Source organism: Sciurus vulgaris (genome assembly GCF_902686455.1).
Source record: "Sciurus vulgaris genome assembly, chromosome: 5".
In the NCBI taxonomy this organism is placed as follows: domain Eukaryota; kingdom Metazoa; phylum Chordata; class Mammalia; order Rodentia; family Sciuridae; genus Sciurus; species Sciurus vulgaris.
Genome location: NC_136465.1, coordinates 140,318,014 through 140,342,967, shown reverse-complemented (window position 1 = coordinate 140,342,967; position 24,954 = coordinate 140,318,014). Strand labels below are relative to the sequence as shown.

General features: G+C 34.4%; 1 long non-coding RNA gene across 3 annotated transcripts in view; it reads right to left on the bottom strand.

The window, feature by feature from the left end:
- LOC306661883 overlaps positions 1-24,954 on the bottom strand; it is a 192,893-nt gene that overhangs the window by 70,320 nt on the left and 97,619 nt on the right. For all 3 annotated transcript variants that reach the window (XR_013764000.1, XR_013764001.1, XR_013764002.1), the window contains one exon: positions 20,881-20,998. This is a non-coding gene — a long non-coding RNA (uncharacterized lncRNA). The remainder of the gene's footprint in view (positions 1-20,880; positions 20,999-24,954) is intronic.

Genomic DNA, 24,954 nt, shown 5'->3' with positions numbered 1-24,954 from the left:
AAATACAGCACAGATGATATTTGTTTACTGTCTGCTTATTATTTTTAAATAAAGATATCCTTGGAAATTTTAGGTGGCATTTCTTGGAGTATCTGAGTATATAGATATTTGACCAATACACATAATATGAAGGGTAAATCACTTGGTCCAACACTATTAAATTCATTAAAATACGACAAACCTATTCCTGTCTGAAACAATACTGTTTTTGTCTAGAGGATAATATATAATATATTCAACATTGGCAATGATAGCTTGGCCTATAGAGACAAAATGTGACTTCCTTTCAGGACAGAGGGCTTTATACATTCAAAATGAAGAGGTTCATGGAGTTCTAAAAAGTGATTTAAAAAAAAAAATCACCATTTATGTTCAGAAACAAGAGGGATATTTTGTTTCCAAAAAGTTAAGTTTATAATTTTTAATCTTTCCACTGCTTACCTGAAAAAGAAATACAGCACTCTACTTTCCATTTTGCTTACAGCTGAATCAGCTTAGTAATGGTGAATTAGTTTCGAATTACTTTAGAAATCCAGTCTTATATTGTAACACACCCCAATACAATTTAATATAATCTGATGTATTATCAGTAATGCTTGTATTTATTTTACATTTCAAACATTTTGCATATTTCCACAAAGCTCACTGATATATTTAAAATTATCGGCATCTCTCAGTATGAAATACCCAGTTGTATAATCATAACCCTGGCACCTATTAAGTGCAAGTGCTGTTTAAAATGTGTGGTGATTAGAACATTTTCTCTCAAATCACATCTTGTTGAAATTAATGAATTCTTTGTAGGAATATTAGCCAGCTTCTATGCTTTACTGAAGATTCCTTCCCCCATCCTCACCAATGCTGAATACATTACCTCCTGGCAGTGACTGATTCCCGAATAATCTCTAACACAGTGCTACACAGAACCCTGCATTACATATATAGTATCTTCCTTTTCTGTGACACATGTCAAATATTGAGTGTGGGATTAATTTAATTCTAGTTGCTACTAATCACGTGTTCTGGCAGACATAAAATTTAATCCAAAATAGACTATTTCTGCCAGACTGGAGGGATTAGATTAGGAAGGATGATCTGAATCAGAATGGAACTTGTCATTAGAAGGGCTGTCGGAAGCAGTGTACACTACAGTTATCCTGGTTTTAATCAGCGCCATTAGTTTCCTACTTTTAGACATAAATAAATAAATAATAAAATATGAGAAAGATGTACTTAAAAATAACCCTGGAAAGTAAAAATAGTGGTACACAAAAGAATTTCACTTTTGAACTGAGGATGTTGCTCAATGGTAGAATACTTGCCTAACTTGTGTGAGGCTCTTGGTTCAATCTCCATTATTGTGGCGAAACAAAACAAAAAAACAAAACAAACAAACAACAACAACAACAACAAAAAACCCTCCTCATTTATAAATCACTCATCACTCTGCCTCTGAATCATGTGGCACCTTCTATCGAGGGTGTTACAAATGAAGATTCAGAAACCCTGGGGATCATAGCCAAGAGCACTCAATGTTCTTGACACATGCCCATATAGAAGAAAAACAGCGCATAAGAATTTCTAAAAATACTTGAATAGAGCTTCCTATTTGAATATTTTGTGATTTATTTATTGGTTAGTTGATAGAAAAGAGAGCTACTTTAAAAGTCATCCTATGTCACAATCACTGAGTTGGCTGCCTGGAGCTTCAATGGTTACCAGCTAAGCTGGAGACCTATCCAGTACTTCTTGTTATTCCATCCAGTCCTTAAGTACAGTGTGATGGACTAAAAATTTCTACTAACAATAAAATGCAAAGAATTGACCAAATTTCCATTGGACTTTGTGAATAGTGCTGCATGACAATTTGTTGTACTTAGTAATTTCAAGGACTGATTGTGACATGGGCTAAATGTTTTGTTCCAATAGCTGATTTATTGTTAAGAAAAATCCCCTGAGGAAGGAAACTCATGTGATTATCCCAATTTTTCAGAGAAGGAAACCAGATTCAGAAGGTTAAACAAATCAGAGATCACAAAACTCAAGTCATGATTTGAATTAATTTCATCTAACGCAAAGGCCCCCACTCTTAAACACTCTGCTAACTCTATGCTGTTTCCCAAGATTTTCCACATGTCACATTGTTGTTTAGATACCTTTCATGACTTAGTATCCTTTCTGTAAGTGCCACTCAGTGGCTCCATGTGTAGGTGCTATTCTAGGAACTTGGAACAGCATGTGGTGACTGCCCTCAGGGAGCTTACAGCCTGGTGGCCTGGGCAGAGCAAGTGGCATTTGCTTTGACATCTTGGATAAGGGTTGCACTGAGTTCACACATCCAGAGTTATCTTCTAAGGAAGACGTATGAATTTATTTCTTGGTGAAATCCTGACTCCTGTGCTCTTCCCCCCAAGTCTTTATGCAGCTAATTGAAACATCAATATCTGTAAAATGTCTCCATGCCTGGTCTTAATTTCAATATTTTTTGTTTTTATTACTAAACAAAATAAAATTTCTTCTAATTAAGGATAGCACCAGGACAACTATGCAGACAGCAAGGGTCATTTCTGCTATCTGCCTCTACTTTGGGAGGATTTACTCCTTCTCAGACCTATGAAAACCCGTTCTGGGGCAAAGATACCATGTGAGTCAATTTGTAACTCATTTTGAATTTAAACCACCTGGGGCCTTCCTTGCTAAATATGGACAGAAGGCTTGGAGCTTTTATAGTAAGAAAGGCATTAGGGGCACCAGGAGGGGACAGAAGTGACTGTAAAGATCACTTTCAATTCCCTAGAATTGTTCCTGGAAGTGATGGCTGCCTCTGACTTTTCCAAAGGCTCCTGGGTGAGGGACTACCTTGTTTGAACAGAGTCCTTTGAAAGACTCTCTAGTCTTCTCCATGGGTCTCTTCTTCCCCACTGCCTTTCTCTTTATCCTCTTTCCCATTCACCCCTCACTCTGTTCTTCTCTAACTCTTTCCATAAGAGGGAAAGAGAAGGACAAAAAGCAAGTGGAAGGAGACATAATGGGGAAGAGCCAGCTTCCAGGGGGGAAGGCTATCCTGTCTGCGTGCTCTGTTCCTCTAGCATTCACTGAAAAACTCAAGAGAAAAGACACAGTTGCCCATTCTCAAAATTATTCATGAACTGGTTTAGACATTTTTTTTAAAAGCAAGACATTACTCCCTTCCCTTAATGCAGAATAATTTAATAGTAAATAATATGAGACGATTTAGGCAAAATGGAAAGGCCTGAGGCATTGGGAATAACATGATACATGTTTCCCTACATTTTGATTATCTCTTTTGTATTTTAAGGGTTCTGTGAAGATAAGCTTACCTAATAGCATCCTACTGGGTTACTATCTGGGTCCTCCTAAATGAGAACTGCCCACACAGAGGATTCTCAAGGGGCATGATTTTGTTCCAAGAAGAGTTTTCCTGATTATTGCCGATTTATATGGGATGGACCCATCTACCCAAGTGAGAAAAATCAAATTATTTTCTTCTCAATTTGGAATTTGAGCTGAGAGTTGGAGAGACGTAAGTTCTTGGACCTCTAGGAGAATTCCAGCAACCTGGAGAACGCTCCTGCTGCTGAGATCCTTGCAGATGCTTTGGATTCCACTCTCTCCAAAATACTAAAGCTTAATGCTTCTTTGGATTATGTAGACTTCCTAGTGTCTTTTTGATAAAATCACTTAGATTGACTCAAGTTTAAATGGTTTCTGTGGCTTGCCATTCAAGTTTTCTTAATACTGTGGCCATGCCTATATTTATCCTGTGAAAAATCCAAACTCTGTTCGTCTGAATTTCTTTTAAAGCATTGCATTTCCAAGGCTACTTTTCTTCATTTATCTTTGCTTTTCATCTTTCCGATGTATTTGACCCATTTTCTTATTTTGTGAAGTTGGAGTTAAGTAATAAAGCATATGGATGGAGTTCTAGGGAGTAACATGGGACTCCTGCATACCAAAGTTTCATTGCACACAGGCTGTTTGATGTGGTATTTATAAACCTAATTCTTGATCAACAAAGGGAATCAATGTGGCTTTTCTGAACTTTGGGGTCCTTCAAGAATACCCTTTACCACTAGCTATTAAAAAGAACACATCTTGGGAAATTTAAAGTTTTTCCCCAGGGATTTAACAAAATTCCAACAAAACAAGTGAGAAAATGAGCAGAGTTCCCAATTCATGCTTTCCATTAAATTGATATCAATATAGTCTAGCTTGTGTCAAAAGGAAAAGTTACCTTTGCAAGATTCCCCTATAAAACCTCAAACAAAATTTCCCTTAGTTAAAAGCCCATTCTTAATAACATTTTCCTAAGCCAAAATCATGGTTGCATAGGGGATCAAGGGATTCCCTTGGAAACCACTGGAGTTCTATATGGAACAAAAAGATTATGCTCATTGAAAAATATCATTTAAGTTATTTTTTAAGTTTACCTAGTGCACTGAGGAATTGAAACATAAAAGTTAGAGCAAAAGTTTGCAGAATCTTTCAATTCTTTTCAAGTCAATTATATGAAGGTAGAAAGAGGTAAAATTATATCCAGGTAATTATGGGTCTGGAGAGGTAATTTCTCCAGGCCTTTCTTAACAATCATGGATGGAGATATACCTGGATTATTAGTGAAACTGAGATTATGGAGAACAATAAGTTCAGTTCAGAAACTTAAGGCAAGTTTTTATTTTACAGTGAATAATGTTACATAGAGAAAGAAAACCATCTTTGTAAGTTAAAGTATTTTGTTATCAATGTAAATTAAGACAGATTCCAAATAACACTGCAGTTCATTCAAGCAAACTTGGGGATTGCTTACATCTTTGGAGCTACTTCTTACTCCTTTTTCTCCTCTTCTGATGAACCTCCGCAGCAACTGCAGGAACTGGGCACAGAGTCAAAGGAGACTGAAAAGGAGACTGGATAAAGTCTTCCAGTAGTTTTTCCCAGCCTAATCTACTTTGGAGAGCCAACAGCTGTAGATATTTAATAGAAATTACTCTCTTTCTGTTATTTGGTCTTACAATGCTTCATTCTAATACTGATTACACTGATGTTCTAAGATATGCTGGCAAAATGCTGCTGTAATACAATTTCTTTGCTGCTAGAAAGGAAAGCTCTTGAGATTTCTCTTGCTTACATAGCTGCTTCAGGTGATTACATCTTTACACAGATGTTAATTACTCTCAGGAGAAAGCTGCCCAAATCATTTGATATCTTGCAGTGGGTACCAAAGAGTGCCTTAAAGTCTATTGTGGATATTGTTACTCACTTCTGTTGCCATCTAAACTCCATTCTGATGAATTTGGGACAGGTGGCAAAAACTTTATAAATGGTAGGCATCAAATTGACGAAATGGGTTACTAAAAGTGTATGCAGACATTTGTTTTCAGTCTATTCCAGAGTTGAGATCTGACTTCAAAGACCAGGGGATTTTTGTTAAAACTTCAATCAGGAGTTCTCAGACTTCACTGAGTATTAAGCTCCCTTTGGGAGGAGTAAAAATTCTGATGCCCAGGCCTTAGTTCAGACCAATTTAATCAGAATCTTGGGAGTGAAGCCCAGGTGTCAGTATTTTATGAACTGCCCAGTGATTCCCATGTGCGGTGAAGGCTGAGAATTGCCGGCTTGCGTACCCACACAGCCCTGCTGTACTCAGACTCTGCTGGTGAGCTGCAGCCCAGCAGGCACAGGCTAGATGGTTTTCTCCCTGAAGAAATCAAAAACGTTGCAGCATTGCGTAGTAATGGTCAGGAACAATAGTTTTAAAAATACAACCACAGAGCAAAGAAAGAAAAACAAAACAAAACATGATGAACTTCCAAAGTAAATGTAAAAGAGCCAGACAGAGCAACAGGCCACTCTGTGAATGTCTTATAAAGGGACAAAGTATACAAATACTCACTTGTTATTCTTTCTTCAAAAATGAAGGAACAAAATATGAACATCTAATATTTTGTTGATTATATCTGGTACAACTAAATGTTAGACTTGCATTAGTGCTTTGTTAATGCTTCGAGGTACAGAGAGACTTCAGGTGGCTCAATTCTTAGAGTGGATCATTAATATTAATGATTGGGGAACAAGACCTAGAAAAAACCTAAATTACATGGGCAGGCTGAGTGTGAGGTTTATCCACTCAGAAAGAAATTAATAAAGGGATAATATTGTTTAAGAAAATCATGGATTTGAATGAGTTACGTTTTATGACTTTATAAGAAAATAACTTTCTTCATTTTGTCACCAGTCTGTTATCAATCAGAAAAAAAAATGCAATATAAGTCTTAAGACTTTGTGTTGGTTTTATCTTTGTCTTTCCCAAACACCTGGTGCTCATACCACTTTCTGATTAATATAAATAAGCAGAGTGTCTGCTTTTCTTTCCAGAGATGGATGTTATGGATGTGCACTCCTCCTAAAAATGCAAAAGCAGGGAGAGCTGAATTTCTGACTGGGGATCCACATCAGTAAGCAACATGTAAATTGGTATTATGTGACCTCATGTCAAAAGCTTCAAATGTTCAAGGATGGCTTATTTGATGCACCAACTGATTTCAATAACATGAAAAATTCTTATTCTAAAGGGAAAAATACCAAACTCATAGAAAATAAAAATATATGTATTTGAATATCACTGTCCTTCCTTGTAAGATATACTATGCCCAGATTATTATGCAGCTCAGTCAATATTAGAGCACACCTGCTTGTTCTGATAAGGAATATATTTTTCTCATTATGTATCCTTTCACAAATTGGGGTCCAGGACAACTTAGGCCTGACAGTTTCATATTCTGTTTTAGAAAATACAGAAATATCATTAGATATAGAACTATCAGAATGGATGAATTGTGGGTTGAGGCATGGGGATTTTGCTAGCCATTTTTTGTTGTACACGCACACAGACACACACACACACACACACACACACACACACACACAACGACAGAGAAGAAACATGAAAGTGTGTGGAAGAAACAAATTCTCTCTGCAGTCATTATAGTACTGTGAGTTTTAGGCATATTTCCCTAAAAGCAATTCTTGCATAAACTAAATAAGGATGCACACATCCATTTGCTTTCTCCCACAAGCATACAACTGGGTGGGAGTACACGAGCTTCCATGTGTTGCATACATGTGACACATATAGCTCAGCTACTTAATGTAGCAACCTGACAGCTAAAACTTTCCCAGGAAGTCACAGACATTGAAGATAATCACTATTCTGCTTCCTCCTGGTGCTTCAGAGTGCTGGTCTCTGTGGCATGTTTTTTGGGTTTTCTTTTTAACTTGTACTGGATGGCCCACTTTCTTGGACCAATGACTTTTTAACATTTTTATAAAGCTTTGGTAAGAAGTACATTTTAGCAGTACAGTTCAGTGAACACAGTGCAAAAAAATAACTGAAACAAAAGTTCACAAAACAATGTTAACACTATACTTAATGTAAATTATATTTTGTTTATTTCCTATTCTATTTCATTCAGAATGCTAGTCACAAACAACAAATTTGACTCCATGACTCACTAACCATCTATTGTTTAACAAGTTTTATTTTACACTTTTTTTTTTTTTTTTTTTTGGTACTAGGGACTAAACCCAGGGGTGCGTAACCACTGAGTCACATCCCCAGTCCATTTAAAAATTTTTATTCTGAGACAGAGTCTCACTAAGTTGCTTAGGGTCTTACTAAGTTGCTGGGACTGGCCTTGAACTTTTGATCTTCCTACCTTAGTCTCTGGAGTTGCTGAGATTACAGGCATGTGCCACCATGCCCAATGTACATTGTACCTCAATAGAACCTCAGACCACTGATAAACTAGAAATCATAAAGGTTTGGTAATACCATGGCTTGCCTTAGAGATGAGGATCATTTAAAATTATTGTATATGAGAATAATATGTAGAACCACTTATCCACCTTGCCCACGGTCACACAGATATCTGGTAAAAAGATTGAAGTATGGGTATAACCATGTCTGAAAAAAACAAAAACAAAACAAAACTCTGAAACACTCTAATCCTCCAGATGACTCACAGGTGATATTTGTTGTTTGTGCGAGTAGAGAAAGACCTATTTTTTTTTTTTTTCTTTCTTTATGAGTGGATCTTCTTAACTAGTAGGTGACTTTGAGTTAGGGAAAGGACAATGGTTAAGAACAGGCAAAGGGCCTTGGTGTGAAACTTGGACTTCAACTTGCCATAGGCCCCAGGTCTATCCCCAGAGGACCCCAAATAAAGTTTCTAGGAAAGAATGTCCCTTCCTCTAATAATTCTCACTACGAACTGATATCTTTTTGTTAAACAGTAATCCATAAATAGCCCAATCACTTGGCCTAAATATATTATATACACACACACATAGTAAGCATATTTTGTAAAATATATCAATATCAAATTATCAATTTAATAAACTGCATCAAAAAGTAGGACATCCAAAAAATTATTAGCCTATGAAAGATTTCAGAGAAAGGGGAAAGCTGAATGTCCAAGTTTTCTTAATCATAACTGAAATTCAGAATTATTTCCCTAGAGTTTTCATAAATAAAAATGTCTTATCCCTAATTTTAAGCCAATAGTGCTACATCTCCAAATCTATTCCTCATTTACATAAAATGATTCCAAATGAGTAGTTCTTTCCTCCTTTTAGTCAGGAATTAAATTTTATTTTCATATGTAAAATCCAAAAGAAACAAACTTAGCTATCTAGGAGTCCATAAGTTTTAAACATCTATATTAATTAGCTGTAATGTTTTGGGCATTGGCTGTAGGCCAAAGTGATATTATGCCTCATTACAAATTTTCTAAAAAATATATAAAAAAGAAAAAGAAAAAAAAAAAAAAAACAAGTTGAATTTGCAGAATTAAGAATATGAATTAGGTATAAGGAAGAGTTTCTATAAGATGTAAGAGTACCTTCCAGAAGGGATGTTTTCCCTTAAATGTTCCCTTAATTTTGATGATTACTTAAGATACACGAAAGAGTAGGAAGCAGAATAATATAAAAATGGAATAAAAGTAAAATATATCCCATTTTTTCTGTCATTTCCATTCACAAATGGTTAGGTGTTCTTTTTTCTGAAGTTTAGAAAGAGTAATAAAATAGACATAGCCACATTTAAGAAATTAAAGTGCCTTGAAAGTTAAACAAAGATTCCCATAAGACCACTTTATCTTGCTTTATTCCAGCACTTCATTCCTTCATGAATTGTCAAGAAATCACTGTCCCTTGCCATTGCTGCTTCTCTTTGATGTGAGTGAGGCTGAGCTGCAACACACATACCACATTCCCCCAATGTTAGCTTGATGCAGCTGGATGAATGCTTGGATAACTAACAGATGTGGCTGTTGCTTTGTATTTCCCTTCATTATTACATTTTCAGAATGGAAAGGAGATAAGCTCTTACACCAGCCATTGTTATCAATATCAAGGAGACACACATAAAAGATATGTGAACAAAATGAAATTTAAGACGTCAATAGGAGACAGACTGTTATAGGAAAGTACCAGATAATTAAATTTAAGAAAGAATCTAAATTTCAGACTTCTTACAATATAGTGAGCTATGGCAGACGCAGATAAGAATATGTACTTAAAAATACATGCAGATATGGAAGCACATTGTCTTTTCTATAATAGAACTAGTGACTGTATGGGAGGACAGTGTCAACCAGGTAGTCATGATTTAAATGTAAATGGATTGATTGGACTACAGGTTTTAAAATCAGGAAAAAAATGCAATAGGAGAGTTGTGACAAAAACCTTATCACATTCCTTATTTCCTTCTCCCCTTATCAGAGGTCCTGCCCTTTTTAAGGACAGAGGCCTCTGTCTTTTGTTTGCTTCTTGCATGGTGCCTGGTGTTCTGAGATTCTCAGTAAACAAATGAGCAGTTAATACCTGTTAACCCCACTCAGAGGTTGCAGGTGAATGGCGGCATTCACAGGACGCCAAACACTTTCCCATGCACAAACTCCCAACCAAATGATGTCCAATGATTCCTCTACAAACTGATCTCAAACCCAGAAACTTATTCTCTGGAATTCAGGCTTTTCTTACTCTCATGTGAAATTTTAAAATTCTTCTATTATTTCTGTTCCCTTCTTGGCTAATAAAAATATCTATTTCTTACTGATTTCATTCATTTTCTGGCACAGTCCTTGGGTCAGATATGTTTATCTAAAGTCTCTTATTTTTTCTTCAGGAGTCTTTTCTGTCTCTGTGTTTTACTTTTCCTGGATGCTTCAGGTTCCTGCTTCTGTTCATTTCAGCTCACACATTATCTGTAGTTCACAAGGCTGTGAGACATTCAAATGTATTGATCACATTTTATTAATCTGAAAAACTGTAATATCTAATTCAGTGCCTATTAGTTAGCAAATGCCTCTCAAATAACTACCTTAATCAAGGTAACTACCTTTTGACACCTGCCTAGGTAGAGTCAAAAGCCAAGATGATATATATGTTCAACAACAAAAGCTCTCAGAAGATTAAACGTTGGTTGACTAAAGGAAGAGTTTCCAATAGAAGGTAGAACATGCTTCCACAGTGTCATTACCATTTTTACCTGACATGATACCTTTGTTGAGGATTTTTGCATCTATTCCCAAGAGAAATTGAATTATAGTTTACTTATTTAAGGTATAATCTCTTCCATAAATGTTTGGTAAAATTTACCAGTGAAACCCATCTGAGTCTGATGTATGCTGTCTTTTATGACTCGATTTTATACATTCCTAATACAAAGTGAATATTAAATGGTAACTTCTACAGCCCAATAAAGAGACATAGCAGGTGCAGGTCACATATAGTCCTATGGGTTCTAGTAATGATCTTATATCCTATCCAGGATAAGGAAATAACTAAAAGATAGAAGAAGCAAATAAAACAGAGATTCAGCCTGAATCTTTCCCTCCCTTCTTTCTTCCTTTCCCCCGCACCCTGCCCCACAGCTTAAAAATGTCTAACAAGGGACAGAGGTTGTAGCTCAGTGATAGAGCACTTGCCTCTCAGCACCGCATATAAACAAATGAATGAAAGGTCCATCAACAATTAAAAAACATGTCTAACAAATGATCAAGACATAGTCTATGAGGTTCTTTACCCCAGATGGGATCTCATGAACTCATCCAACTCAGAGCCTTTCTTCTATCTCATGGATGCTTCTTTTTATCTTGAAAAAAAGCATCATTTAAATAAAAATATAGTTGGTGACAGCCTATTTCATTTTAAGAGGACACAAACTGGTTAATAGAAATGTTCATAGCCCTCAGGACTGATCCATGTTGAGTTGACTGTAGTAATGCAGTGCCTTCCTGGTATGTGTTTAAGAACACTTCCTGGTGCATAAACTGGCTCGAAGAAAGACAGAAAAATAAAATAACATAAAATCTGATATCGAAATGTTTTGGACAATAGCAGCATTTCTAAAATCTAAGGTGACCATAGTAAAGGACAACCACACTCACTTAAATATAAATTTCAGTATGCCAGCTTAAAAATGTTTTATTATTTTATGCTCATGTTTCATAAAAATCTTAGTATTTCTTGATTCTGCATTGTGACTATTTTTAATAAGAAATATCAGAAACATTGAGGCAGTTTTCCACCTATTTTCTGAGACTGACAATACTGATGGCATTTTTTGGAATGAAGAAAGATATATATCTAATCTTTCATGCATATATGGAAAATCACTCACCACAGTCCAGCATCCTATTACAGAGAGACATATAAAAACAGATATATATTCTGTTCCACGAACAAATTTCAGCATCCAGAGAAAATAACTGGATGAAATCATCCAGTTATCATTCCATAAACTGAAAAATGTAGTTTCAGGACATGAATGGAAAACCTTTCTTAATGTCAAAGAGTCATTTTTACCCCATAGGCAGACTTCTGAATTTCATTATATGTAAACAAGATTTACTAGTATAGAAAACCAAAAACTTTACTTTATATGTATAATTGTTCATTAATAAATTAATCTTAAATTTTGGAACATTAAATTAACACAATGATAATTTTCAGTTACCAAAATGTGTTAGCGAAAACGTTGTAGAAATCGTGGTAAATATGAAAGAAATAACAACTTTTTCATTTAAAGACCTCTAAGGAAAGAATTTTAGGGAAAACAGTGGATTTCTTTAAACTTCAGTATGTTCTGAAACATCAACGATCTATAAGAAAGAATGGAATAATAGACAAAAAGAGAACCTGGAATAAATGTTTGATGGCAATATAAATTCAACTTTATGAGGAACAAAAAGATTATTTTCACTAAGGTCAGGTTTATACACATAAGTCATCTTTCCTATCCTCAAGGATATTTCTTTCAGCAGAAAAATGTAAACTGTTAAAATTTTGATTTAAATGTTCTTGCTTAGTTAGAAGAAGCTGGTGAGAAAATATTATCCTGTGTGTTCACACATAACTAAATCAGAGAGACCAGGTAAGTAGTGGATACTAGGCTTACATGAAAGCAGGCAAATAGCTTATAATTTTAAAACTTGCACATATGTTTTCCTTCCTTTTGTTTTCTTTTCTTTTTTTATCCTCTAAGGTGTTTTTATTAAAACAAAGAGCAATAATGTTGGTAAATAAAATAGATTTTCCTAACTACAAATATTTTCATTGGTTGAGCAATTTTTGAAATGATTTTGTTGATTTCAGTAGATCCTATAAGAAGAACATTCTGTATCTCAAATAGATTTGAAACATACTAATGATAAATCAGTTTTTAATGTCTTATTCAATAGTCTAAATTATTAAACTAGATTTTAAAACAGAATTTTCTTTTATTTATACTGAGAAGTTAACCAGCAGCTGAACCACCTCCAATATTTTTAGAATTAAAAGTCCTTGGACAACATTAAGACTCCATTCTCTTTTCTTCTATCTGAAAGGTGCTCAGTAAGATGAAGGAGGTTTGTAAGAAATAGTCAACAGGATGATTTCTGAGGAGAGTTCTTTTGGATCTATTATAGAGGGATCATTTTTCTTCCTTTATAAGATCAAAACAATTACCATCCCCAAAGGATTAATCTGGTCATTCTCTGTGCTCAGTTTCCATTTTGATGGGGACCAGTTTTAGACAGAGAATATTTTGTTTTTCTGAAAGATATTTTTTGGACTCTCCCTTGCTCATTCAGAATGTAATAAAAAAATCATAAAATAACTTGTCATTTAGAAAACTGTGATATTGTACTCTTATTTCATAAAACCTTCAGTTACCATACTAAATATAGTTTCATTTCTTATCTATAAATATATGAGAGTTAGGAAGCATTAAAAATGTACTTCTCCATTGTCAGGCAGAATTGTATTAAAATGTTTCACAAGAGATGAATAACTTTTTTAAAAATTTCAAGAACAGATTTCAACTTTCTCTTCTGCAGAACATTATATCATGTATTCATTATATCATGTATTCTTTTCTACAATTTAAGCAGTTTTCTCTCTTTTTGGTCCTCAGTGTACATCACTTCTTATAATGATGTATATTTACTTTTAGCCCACAATTGATGTTTTGATGTTTCTTTTTATTTTCTTCTTATTTTAGCAAAAAACTCCACCTCATATTCAATGTTCTTGATAGCAAATTTTAATTTAACATCATCATATAATATGCTTATTCCTTGAATATAAATTTTCATATTTTCTTTTAAATTCCATCTTTCATTTTTCCTAACTTATGACCATCTTAATACACACATTAGCCTGAAGAAGTATATAAAATGAAAATAGTATAATGTTCATATGCCATGGTACCGCTAAGGTGTTATGAATTTCTAATTATCTTGATAAATTCAGTCCAGTATGTAAGAGACCATCATAGGTTGTGACTGTTGCAACTGTTTTGTGAATTTTCTATCTAATTTAAAAAGTAATAAAGCTATTTAAATTTTTCTTAGTAAATGTTATAGAACTTGTCTTCTTAGTTGCTTATGTCTAGGAGTTCTTAGGTTTTGTTCTAGGTAAAGGCACCCTCTTGAAAAGTCACTCAATAATTGGCAGGTCTGTCCAACTACATGGAGTAATACTACTACTCCATTAATTAGTGCCTTTTCCTTTTTTCAGAAAATCACTTTTCAGTACACAAGGACTGTTGATATGAAACAGACTGTCAATCAGTAGGACAATGTTAGGAAAAGGACAGTGCTATAATCTGAATGTTTGTCCCCCTGCTTCCAAATTCCACTATTAAAATCCTAATCTAGCCATAGTGATGGTATTAGGATGTAAAGCTTCTGGAAGGTGGTTAGGTAAGTAATGGTCATGTTTGTGTAATAATACCCTTATAAAAAGGGCCCAAGAGAGATCTTTTGCCCCTTCTCTCATGTGAAGTTTCAGTGAAAAGACAGTCCTCTAGGAAACAGGCCCTCAGTAGATACTGAATCAACCAGTACCTGGATCTTAGACATCCCAGGCTCTAGAACTGTGAGAAGTGAATTTCTGCTGTTATAAGTTGCCCAGTCTATGGTATTCTGTTATAGCAGCCAGTAGAGGCTAACACATAGCTTTTCAGGGTTCATGCTATAGCAATTCAAACAAACTTATACCTTTTGACATATTCCTTTGTTGTCTCACCTTCTTACTGAGTTTTTGAAAATATTCTTCCTTATATTTCTCTTTCTTTGTTTCTGCTCTTTTATAGAACTATATCAAGTTCTCTTCTATATTCATGTGAACCTTATTATTCTTCTGAGCATATGTTCAAGATATGTTTAGCTGCAGACTTCTTAAGGATGATTAAATGTAAGACAAATGAAGGCCCTTTTAAATGCTTGCTAACAGTTGGCATAAATACATTTAAGTAAAAAAAAATCCACACTAAATGAACCAATTATTAAAAACAACAAAATTTTACTTTTTAAAAATTACAATAGAAAGCACCTAACTTGTTCATAAAATGTTTCATGACTAAAATAAATATCAGCATAAAGAAATGAAAATATAATTTGTATTATTAAATTAGAGGTTCTACTCTGATTAAATGTTGCTTTTTAGTGTAATTAGTTTATTTTCAACTGATAATTCAGTGATAATGAGTGAAAGGGACATTATCAAGAATTTATGCCAGTTTCTTAGTTCTTTCCAGTTACTAGTTAATCTCTTCTTCATGAATGTAAACCTTAAAGGTTGCTCTGAGTTTTTTGCTTATTATCTGGTCTCTGCTTTATATTCAGTATCCTCAATTTAATAACTTTACTTCCTATTACTGCAATGAATTCTCAGAAGTCTTTCTTTTTATGTTGAGTAGATACATACAACCCTCACTGAATTTATAAGTGACTAGTCCAATTTAATCCATACCAAAGATACTTGGTCAGACAGGTAGTACAGAGCAGATTTATTCCGATGTGTCAGAATAGGACACTTAATCACTGCAAAAAGTAATTAGGAAAAAGCTAAGGATTAGAAAAGATGCCATTTATGCCTGGGCTATGGGGCATTTGATTCCAAAATAGTCACACTGCAGTCACCCTGGAATTACTCAGGTCTAGCTATATGGATTAAATCCTCAGACAGTTCAGCTTGCCTATTATGTAAATTTATGAATTTCCTTCTCCTTTCCATTTAGGAAGATTGAAAGCCTTGAGGAGTTAAAATAAGTGAATCAGAATGACTTTATTGTGCAGTTGAAAACAGTAAGACTCAATCAGGCTTAAATGAAGAGTAGGATCATTGATGGACAGAAAAAATATTAGAGAAGAATTTGAAAAAATATGGTTAGATTTATTCAATTAACAATCTTTGATGGGCCTGATTATTCTTGTAATTTTTCCTTGTTGATAATTTACTTCTGGGGCTGGAGATGTGACTCAGTGGTAGAGTGTTTGCCAGGCATGTGTGAGGCCCTGGGTTCGATCCTCAGCACGGCATACAAATAAATAAATAAATAAACAAATAAAATAAAAGATCCATTGACAACTAAAACAATATTTTTTTTAAAAAAATCTACTTCTCCATTAGATTTGAAATTTACATGGGAAGTAGGACCTGGACAAGAGGATTAGAAGATTGACCAGCATTGTAAGTGCTTGAAAGAATCATCATTGAATGAACAAATGTGAACCCCAGCTCCATCATGAACAAGATTTGTTGGACCAGAGAAGAATAGAAGACGAAGTCAAATACCTCAATAAAAGGCACATTATTAAAAATTCTGCCCCAGCACCACAAAAAAATAAAATAAAATAAATAAAAATGCTATTTAAAAAAAAAAATTCTGTATGTTACGATACCTCATGGCATCGCACAGTCAAGCAATTTTAGGTATTGCTTCAAAGGAATGGGGTGACAAAGTCATTTAGGAAATCCATACAAGGATGAGAAGTGGAACCAGTGTCCTTTCATTAAGGCAGCTTTTCACAGTAGTTTCTGAAGCTGCCTACTAGAGGCTGAGCTAACACAGGACTTAACGATTCCTGTCTGAAGACTGTTTGGAATGTTGTCTAGGCTCCATCTTATCTTTTGCTCATGTTTCTTGTGAATAGAATAGAAAGGAGAGGTGCTTTGTATTTATAAGTACCTCTTAGCCACTTTCTTCACTAGAAGATGAATCATTTTTTCTGCAGTGCAATTTCTAGAGTTAAGAGGGATTTTAGAAACTTACATGATGACCTCTGTTGTGCCACAACCTAAACAGTAATAGAGATTATTTTAGACTTTTATTTGACTGACTATTAGGGTTGATGAAGAATTATGGGATGTTTTTCTAAGATGGATTTATAAGTTCTTGTTTTGTTTTGTTTTTGCAATTGGTGGTTGAACCCAAGGGTACTTTATCACTGAGCTGCAACCCAGTTCTTTTTCTTTTTTCTTTTGAGACAGAGTCTTACTAAGTTGCTTAGGACCTCACGAAGTTGCTGAGGCTGATCCAGAACTTGTGATTCTCCCGTCTCAGCCTGGGATTACAGGCCGGGATTACAGATGTGTGCCACAGCATCTAGCTTGCTTTCTAAGTTCTTGCATCTCATACCAGGTTGGCACAGTAGTGAGACTGATATCAAATCAAGAGGTGCTATATATTACAGGTCCTTATTTTGAATTTACTAATTTTTCACCAGATAATTTTAGTCATGAGAAAATAGTTCTGTTCGTTTTCCATTTCTCAAAATTGCTTTTTTAGGTTCCATGGAAGGGATGGGACTGTATTTATGACTTCCAAATCTCCTTGAAGTCCAAATAATAGATTAATAAGATAGTCCCTTATTTGCTGCCTTATTCCTTGAGACATTCACACTCCTTTCCCTTCATCTCTAGGCACAATGCCACCTGCTCTCTCCAACTATTCAAATTTAATAAAGAGAAATAATTAAATAAAAAGTACTAAAATAAGAAGAGAACAAAATATTCTTTGTGTTTTAACAAGTTGGTTAAAAGAAACAAAATTCACGTAGTACCTAATAATACACATTGTCTTCAGTAGATGTTTGGAAAATTAAATGAACAGCTATGTGAGGAAAGGGGGACAATGGATAGATTTGGTTCCCTTGATCACCTTATGTTGCATTTTTTGAAAGACAAAAAAGGGTAAAATTCCTTAGTGGAGTTCCATGAAGCCTTGATTGTTGCATTGAGCAATTCACAGAAAAGACACTGATGGAAGGAGGGAGCTCTCTAAGTTCTCTCTTCCCTGAATTCACTCCTCTTATTGGAATCGTGCTACAACTCCTTGCCTAGCTACCTGTTTCCTCTACATGTCTGCCTTCTAAATGGATGTGCTATTGTTGTAGGCATTGACTCATTTTAAAAGAACTGAATATACTTGTTCTGAGTTCCAAACGTGATCATTAATGAACATCCTTTGTATCTAATAACTAGATCATAATACTAACAATTCTGCCTAGATACCTGTTTTGAGCGACTTTTGCCACTCCTACAGCTCCACCCTGCATCTCTTCTTCTCCCATCTTCTCTTCCTCTGCTCAGAACAGCACTCTCCGTTATAACCCTACATTCTCTGTGTTTTAGAAAAGCATTCCACCATCTCCTTTAATTGCTCATTTACTTACAATCAAATTTGCTTTCCCTTCACATTGATAGTCCAAGTAAATAAGTTATTCAAAAACAATTTGTCTAATTGGTTTAATTTTAAGAATTATATAGTATTGTTTTCTACTCTTTTCACTTCAAATCTCTAGTAGTACAAATCATATGATTTTGTGGATTTATAAAATTGAGTCTAGGTACAAAACATCATTTATAACATTATTTCTTGTGTGGAATGTGTTTTGAGCCCCAAATACTTAATTTATAAGTGAAACTTTTGAAACAAAACCAATTGAAGACAGTACCTACCATTACTGTAAGTGAAATCATTAAAACTAACTGAAAACCAGGGACTCTTCATTTATAAAAAGATTCCTATAAATATGGGAGACAATTTAAATTATTCCAATCTTTTCAGGGAAATTCTATTTTACAAAGTGAATTAATGTGCAAACCTAAGACTGACCACTTTCCCTTTCTAGACCCTGGTCTCTATGGACTGTGCTATGGGAAGAAGCAAGAATTAATTTTATGGGTCAAATATTCTCTGTAGTTTTCCTACTAGAACTAATGATGCTTTTTGCTCTCTTCCAGTGCCTGAGGTAATCACAACATCCTGTCTTTTCATGGTTCAGAAGACAGCTCTTTGTCCCCTAACTCTCATTTAAGTGTATACTTACTTTAGAGTTTGGCATATGAAGTTGGTAAAGTCTAACTTGTTTGTGCTAAAAATAAAACTGTGAGAAAATTCTCTAAGATTAGATAATGCAGAAATGTTCACTTATGAAAAAGAGGGAATCCGAGCTCCAAAGTTTCATCTTCATTGTACCAGTGAGGTATCTTTTGAAAGCAAGACATCTATAGAAGTTGCCTCAATGAAAATTGTAACAAAAGGACAGGTTGGAATTCCTAGAGAATGGTGTTTATTAGATATATATAATGTTAAAGGATAGGCTTCTTATTTTAGCAATCTTTAATAAAACTAAATATTTAAATGTAAAAAAATAATATTTATACAAATGATGAATTTAATGCTGTTTGTTCTTATAGAGTTCACTGATTATTTGGCAACACTGGGAAGCTTTTAGATTAATAAATACCTGAATCCTTGAGTTCCTTAATTAAAACTGTATTGAATTTTTAATTTCAAAATATTTAAAATGCAATCAAACATCAAGAGGGAAATAAACAGTCTAAAATGTTTTGTACAGTCTTGGGAAATGAAAATGCACAGAAAAATTGAAATCTAAATTTCATTTCATTTCAATGTTTTACTTTGCTATCAATTACACGTCCATATTTTGATATAAGCTGCTTTTCTTACTCTTTTAAAGGAGTGAGTCTTAAACTTTACAGTGTACTTGGATCACCTGATAGCAAATTTTTAAAGGCTGGTTATAGGGACCACTCCCAAGGATTCTGATTTCAAGTCTGGCATGGAACCTAGAAATATATACGTTCATGGACTAGCTTCAGCCCACATTTTGAGAGATTTCTCCAAATATTTATAGAACAGAATATGAAAAAAGACATCAGAGTAGAAGAGAACAAAACAGAAATATTGAAATATTTTCAAGTCTATATGGTAAGAATCACACTGCCAGAACATCAGGCCTTTGTCTTTTATTTTGGAATGTTTGAAATACCCATTGTACTTTAGTCCTGATTCCTAGAAAAATAAAGTACCATTGATAAGGTATAAGCATTTTCAGACTCACATTGTTTGTTTTAATAATCCCCATATAGAAATCATGAAAATTTGGAAACATGTTTAAACAATAGCAACTGTGACCTTACACTGTAGCATCTTATTGTAAAAGATTGGAGAAACATCTAGCATTGAAATAATTCATCCCCCAAAGTGAACAACTTGTGATATAACTTGAGCTATGCACATATGTATTTAATAAGTAGGTGAATTTATAGGAATGCATAATAGATTTATTGCTATCCATTTTTACTATTGATGACACACTGTAATGAACTTCTTCAGGGAGAAAACAAAATAAGATGTAAGTCATGATAAGTCTTCAAGACATAGTTTCCTGAGGTAGCATCATTTCTCCTATACATGATCTGATTAACGGGACAGGTAATTTTTAAACGTCTAAAACTTCAGGAACCCAGGACTCTGAATAAATGTCAGTGAGATAATCACCTCCAGTTTACTTCATGGGATTGTGTTTATGCCTAGTAAAAGTATGTTAGAAATGACTTAGATCAAAGGAGTAATTTGATTGGTTAATGAAGAGTCTAAGAATGATAATTGAATCGGATGGAATTCATTAGTTAAGACATCCAAGCAGATACTTTACAACCCTGATTTTGTGCTCAAACACATGTAATAGTCATAATGTGATATATTCAATCCACTGTTGAATCAGACATATATGAAAGAATGAGATATGGTATGGCACAAAGGAACATCGATCTGAGATAAATTCTGCTCTCCCCTCCCACCCCCTACTCAATACTCTTGCTGAAATATCATCTGTACAGCAGGCCACAGAAGCACAGAGGCAGATGCCATGGCATATTCTTTTAGAATGCAAGGCTGCTCAAGATCATCTACAGATAATGAACCATGACAACTTTGGATTTGATAAAGTACAAAATGAGAGTGGGAGAAAACAAAAATATTATACCAGGGGCTAGTGTCCCACCAACTAAACCATCCCTTCAAAAACACTAAGATGAGTTACAATTTCAGAATATAGGACAAATACTAATTTTTCTTTCATATAAACAATTGTAAAGAGATACAGTTCTTCAACTTCTGCATAATGCTCCCCTGTCTCCTATCACATGATATGGGTGGGAAAGAGGGTAAATAATCAATGAAACCTATTGAAAATGTCTGGGATTTCCAAATACCTTAATTAGACAGTTCCAGTGATGTTTACAGGAATGAACAGGCAGATGAACAGTCTTCCAGTCTGAGTTGGGGTGTTGGTCATTCAAGCTCTTACTGGTTCTTGTTTTCCTGTTTCCCCTTGAGGAAGAAAGAATGATAGAAAGATTCCATGAAAAGGCTGGCTTGTGATTCTGCACATGCCTTTACTATTGACTGGATATAGACTTCTGCTTATGCAGACCATTCATTATTCATACCCTGCACCAGCTTCCTCAATTCCTACTTGTGCTGGGTGCTCCAGGCTAAGAACCAATAGGTATGAATCATGCTGACATTAAAAAAAAATCTAGAAGAATAAACGTTTCAAAAAGGCAAGTTTTTCATATTCCTTCTGACATCTCCCGTGTAATGGCATTGGCCTAGAGAGGAGAAATAGCATGTGCCACCACAGAGGCACCCAGTGGAATTACCAACAGCAGGGAATTATCTCTAAGCAATTCACACTTTGTTTTGGTAACAAGACTCCATGTTAGGATACTGGAGTGCTATCTTTCCCTGGCAATGTTCCCCCACCTTTTCAGAATTATTGAAAAGCTAACCAAGTCTATTTTGATTTGTGAATCTCTTTGTAAGCAACAGCAGCTGCAGCAGTGCTAATAAAAAGGAAAGACATTGCTATTTACCTAGGAAAGATATTGAAATTCTGCACATACAGAAGCATCTGAGTTGTACAGAGGTGCCCTATCAAATATTTTAATAAGACCCTTCCTTCCTGGCTTTCTCCATGCCTTCTTCTTCTTCTCCTCTCTCCTTTCTTTTACTCATCTTTTCACCTTTCTTTCCTTCATTCTTTCATTCTCTTCTCTTTAATACAATCCCTATTTCATTAATTTTTTGATTAAAAGCTAAAAAATAATTATACCTCAGACTTCTATATATCGACTTACTACCTTATATCTGAGAATTTAAAGTAATGATTTTTTTAATATAAATTTTCAAAAGTTGACTCCACAATGTATATCATTTTTTCAGAAATGTAAAAACACAGGTAAGGAGAATTCCACTGAATTCACCTGACTCTTGTACCAGTTAAACATTTAGGCTTTGCATGGTGAACATTATGTTGTATGCCCACCATAAATATACACAACGTAACATTTATCAATCAACATAAGTTAACAAATTTTAAAAATTGAATCAAGACTTTGCAGATTCCGATGCCTCTGATACTAATCACACAATTCTATTCTCTTTATAGTTTGTGTTTCAATTCTCTGGAGGAAGCTAACATGGCAACACTCTGTTATTTGAGGATTCAAGTTTTCCTACTACAAGAGAATGAACACACAATCTCCTGCAGCTTTCATTATATTCTGCATAGAATTTCATAATGCCTCTGCAGTTATTAAGCAGTCCTATTTGCCAACGAAAGAACCAGGATCATTCTGGCATAATAGCACATAGAAAAACTCAAGGGTTTACTGGGCTTGGGAAAACCTTAGTCCTTGATTTAAGGAATTAATGCTACATGAGAGAGTTTTATTCTCTGAGTGGCTTCTGAGCTCCATTTTGCCTGTCTGAAATAGACAAGAGTTTGTTGACTCAAGCTCAGACTGTTTCTAAGTAGTTGATTAAAATCTGTGATTTATTCAGAGAGCATTAATTGCATGTCGATTTTTTTTGGAACTGAATTTTTGTCATGTTTTGGGCCAGGTCACAGGAATAAAAAAGAGAAAAAATAGATTCTTTCCTCTGAAAACATTGGGAGGCTAATATAGCAATAAAGCAAACTATTATAAATTGGTAAGTGTCACAGCAGAGATTTAGGATGAACTAGGCACCAAAGAAAGATTCTTTCTACCCTCAAAAAGAACTGTGTGTGGGCACATGTGTGTCCCCTTGAAAATAGTGGACATGATGATGTAATCAATCAATTCCTGAAATATTGTACCTAAGATTTATAATTTACATAACTTACACAATTGTCCTCATTTGCAGATGTGCCCTTTTCCCACAATGATCCCAAGTATAAAGTGACTTTTCCCATCGGAAAAGCTTTAAAACCTTTCTCTCATCACTACAGGTCTCAAAAAATATCTGATTTCTCAGAAAGGATAGCTACCAGAATCAGATTCTACATGGTAGAGAAAAATATACAAGTAAGCAACACACAGCCATTCTGGATGCCAAATAGGAAAGATTGAAAACCAATGTCATTGGGAGGAGCCTATGAGCAAGCAGTAGACTTCAGCAGAGTCTGTGGCAGGAACAGGGTATAAGAGAGATTTAAAACCGTGGATGAAGCCTGAATCATCTGCACGGTCAGGTGGTTTAAAGAATAGTACCAACTTCCACCAGAACCTGCTTTGCCACATGTTGCATGAAATCACATGTTGACATCGAAGACACTTGATGGAAATGCATTTTTGACTTATCTCAGAAATCACATTCTAACAGCCTTGGCTATGCCAGGCAGGGTACGAGGTACTGAAGAACATTGGTAGAGGAGAGAAACTGCTGCCTCCACCCGACTCCCATCAGGAAGATTAATAGAACGTCCTGAGTGAAATTTCATAATTTAACAATTATTTCCATCAGATTAACATATGCACCAAACGTTTTATTGGATTCTATATAAATTGTTTTAGTATTCCATACACACAATCTAGAGGAATGTTAAGATTGGAAATTTTTGAAAAAAAAAAAAAAAAAAAACTGCCAAAATTATTTGCTGACGATGCTCCTGATTTTGAAGTATATGTTCATTTTTTTCAATAGTTTATTTTTTTAAAGGTTAATCAGTGTGTTACTTGAATATGGAAAATTAACTTTATATAATCAATGGAGGTTAAAAGATTCAGTGAAACTTGACAAAGAAAACACACATGATTAGTCTACGATGCATTATCTCAGGTTTTCTATCTTGTGTATAAGGAAAGGACAAACAATATACCAGCGAATTACACAAGGTGCACATTTGAAGAATAATTACACTTGAGTATTCTTTTTGTCAAAATATCCTGTAAGATATTTACCTAAGAAGACTCTTACCTGCAAAAAGTCAAGGAGAAAGTAGCAGAGCGGGGCTTTCCTACCTGCTCCATTCAATTGCTGTTCTTCCTACTTAAGGAAATAACTTAAGATTGGATATTTTCAATTTGTAATAGAAGTATAGAATACAAAAAATACTTTAGAAATTACCTATTTCTTGATTTCATTGCCTTTTTTATGGGAACTATAACTTCAAGTCTGCAGTGCCCTAAATATTACATAGAATTTCTGTTTATGGTATTTGTTCATTTTCACCAGATCCTCAGCAGGCTCAATGAGTCTCCTCCTTGAAAATAATGTTTCAAAGTGGAAATTTACCTGCCAAACTCTCACATCTTGTTGGTAGTAAACTACAGTATCACTTGTATCATTTGATTCTTAATCTAGTATGTAAAAAATCACTCTTTCATTCTAGACTATATATTGACTCTCCTATTACATATAGTTCAAGTCAAACCAACATAGCACACACCTTTTCTCCAGAAATACAGTTAAAATAACCTACAATACTCAGTAAAATGGTTTTTCTTCATTATTAAAATTAGAATGTTAGAATGTGTAACAAAAATTTTCAGAAAAAATATATTTTTCAATATGAGATAAAAGACATAAGAAATTTTATATAATTTTTCTTTGTGAAATTATCTGAAAAGAGACTTTGAAAAGCTTGGTTCTCTTGTCTGATTTAATCCATGAAACAATGCATGTACTTTAATTTTTTTTTTTTTTTTATTTCCAAAATCTTTTAACACAGACTGTGCTGTGAATTTTAACAATCTGTATTTTTTTTTTTTTCATCTGATTACCTTTACTTTCTCTATTCTTTGGCAAGGACAAATTAATATATTTCTTTTTTCTTTTGTAAATTTAGTTTCAAATTTGATTTTAAATTATTCAAAGAGGTTTCAGACTTCTTTATAAGATATACTTAGTGAGAAAAGGAATATTGTCTAGAGATTTGCTAGCCATCATGAGAGAGGCACATTGTATGCACATGATCTATTGAACAATGGAGAGTAGTATATTGTTACTAGATACCTGAT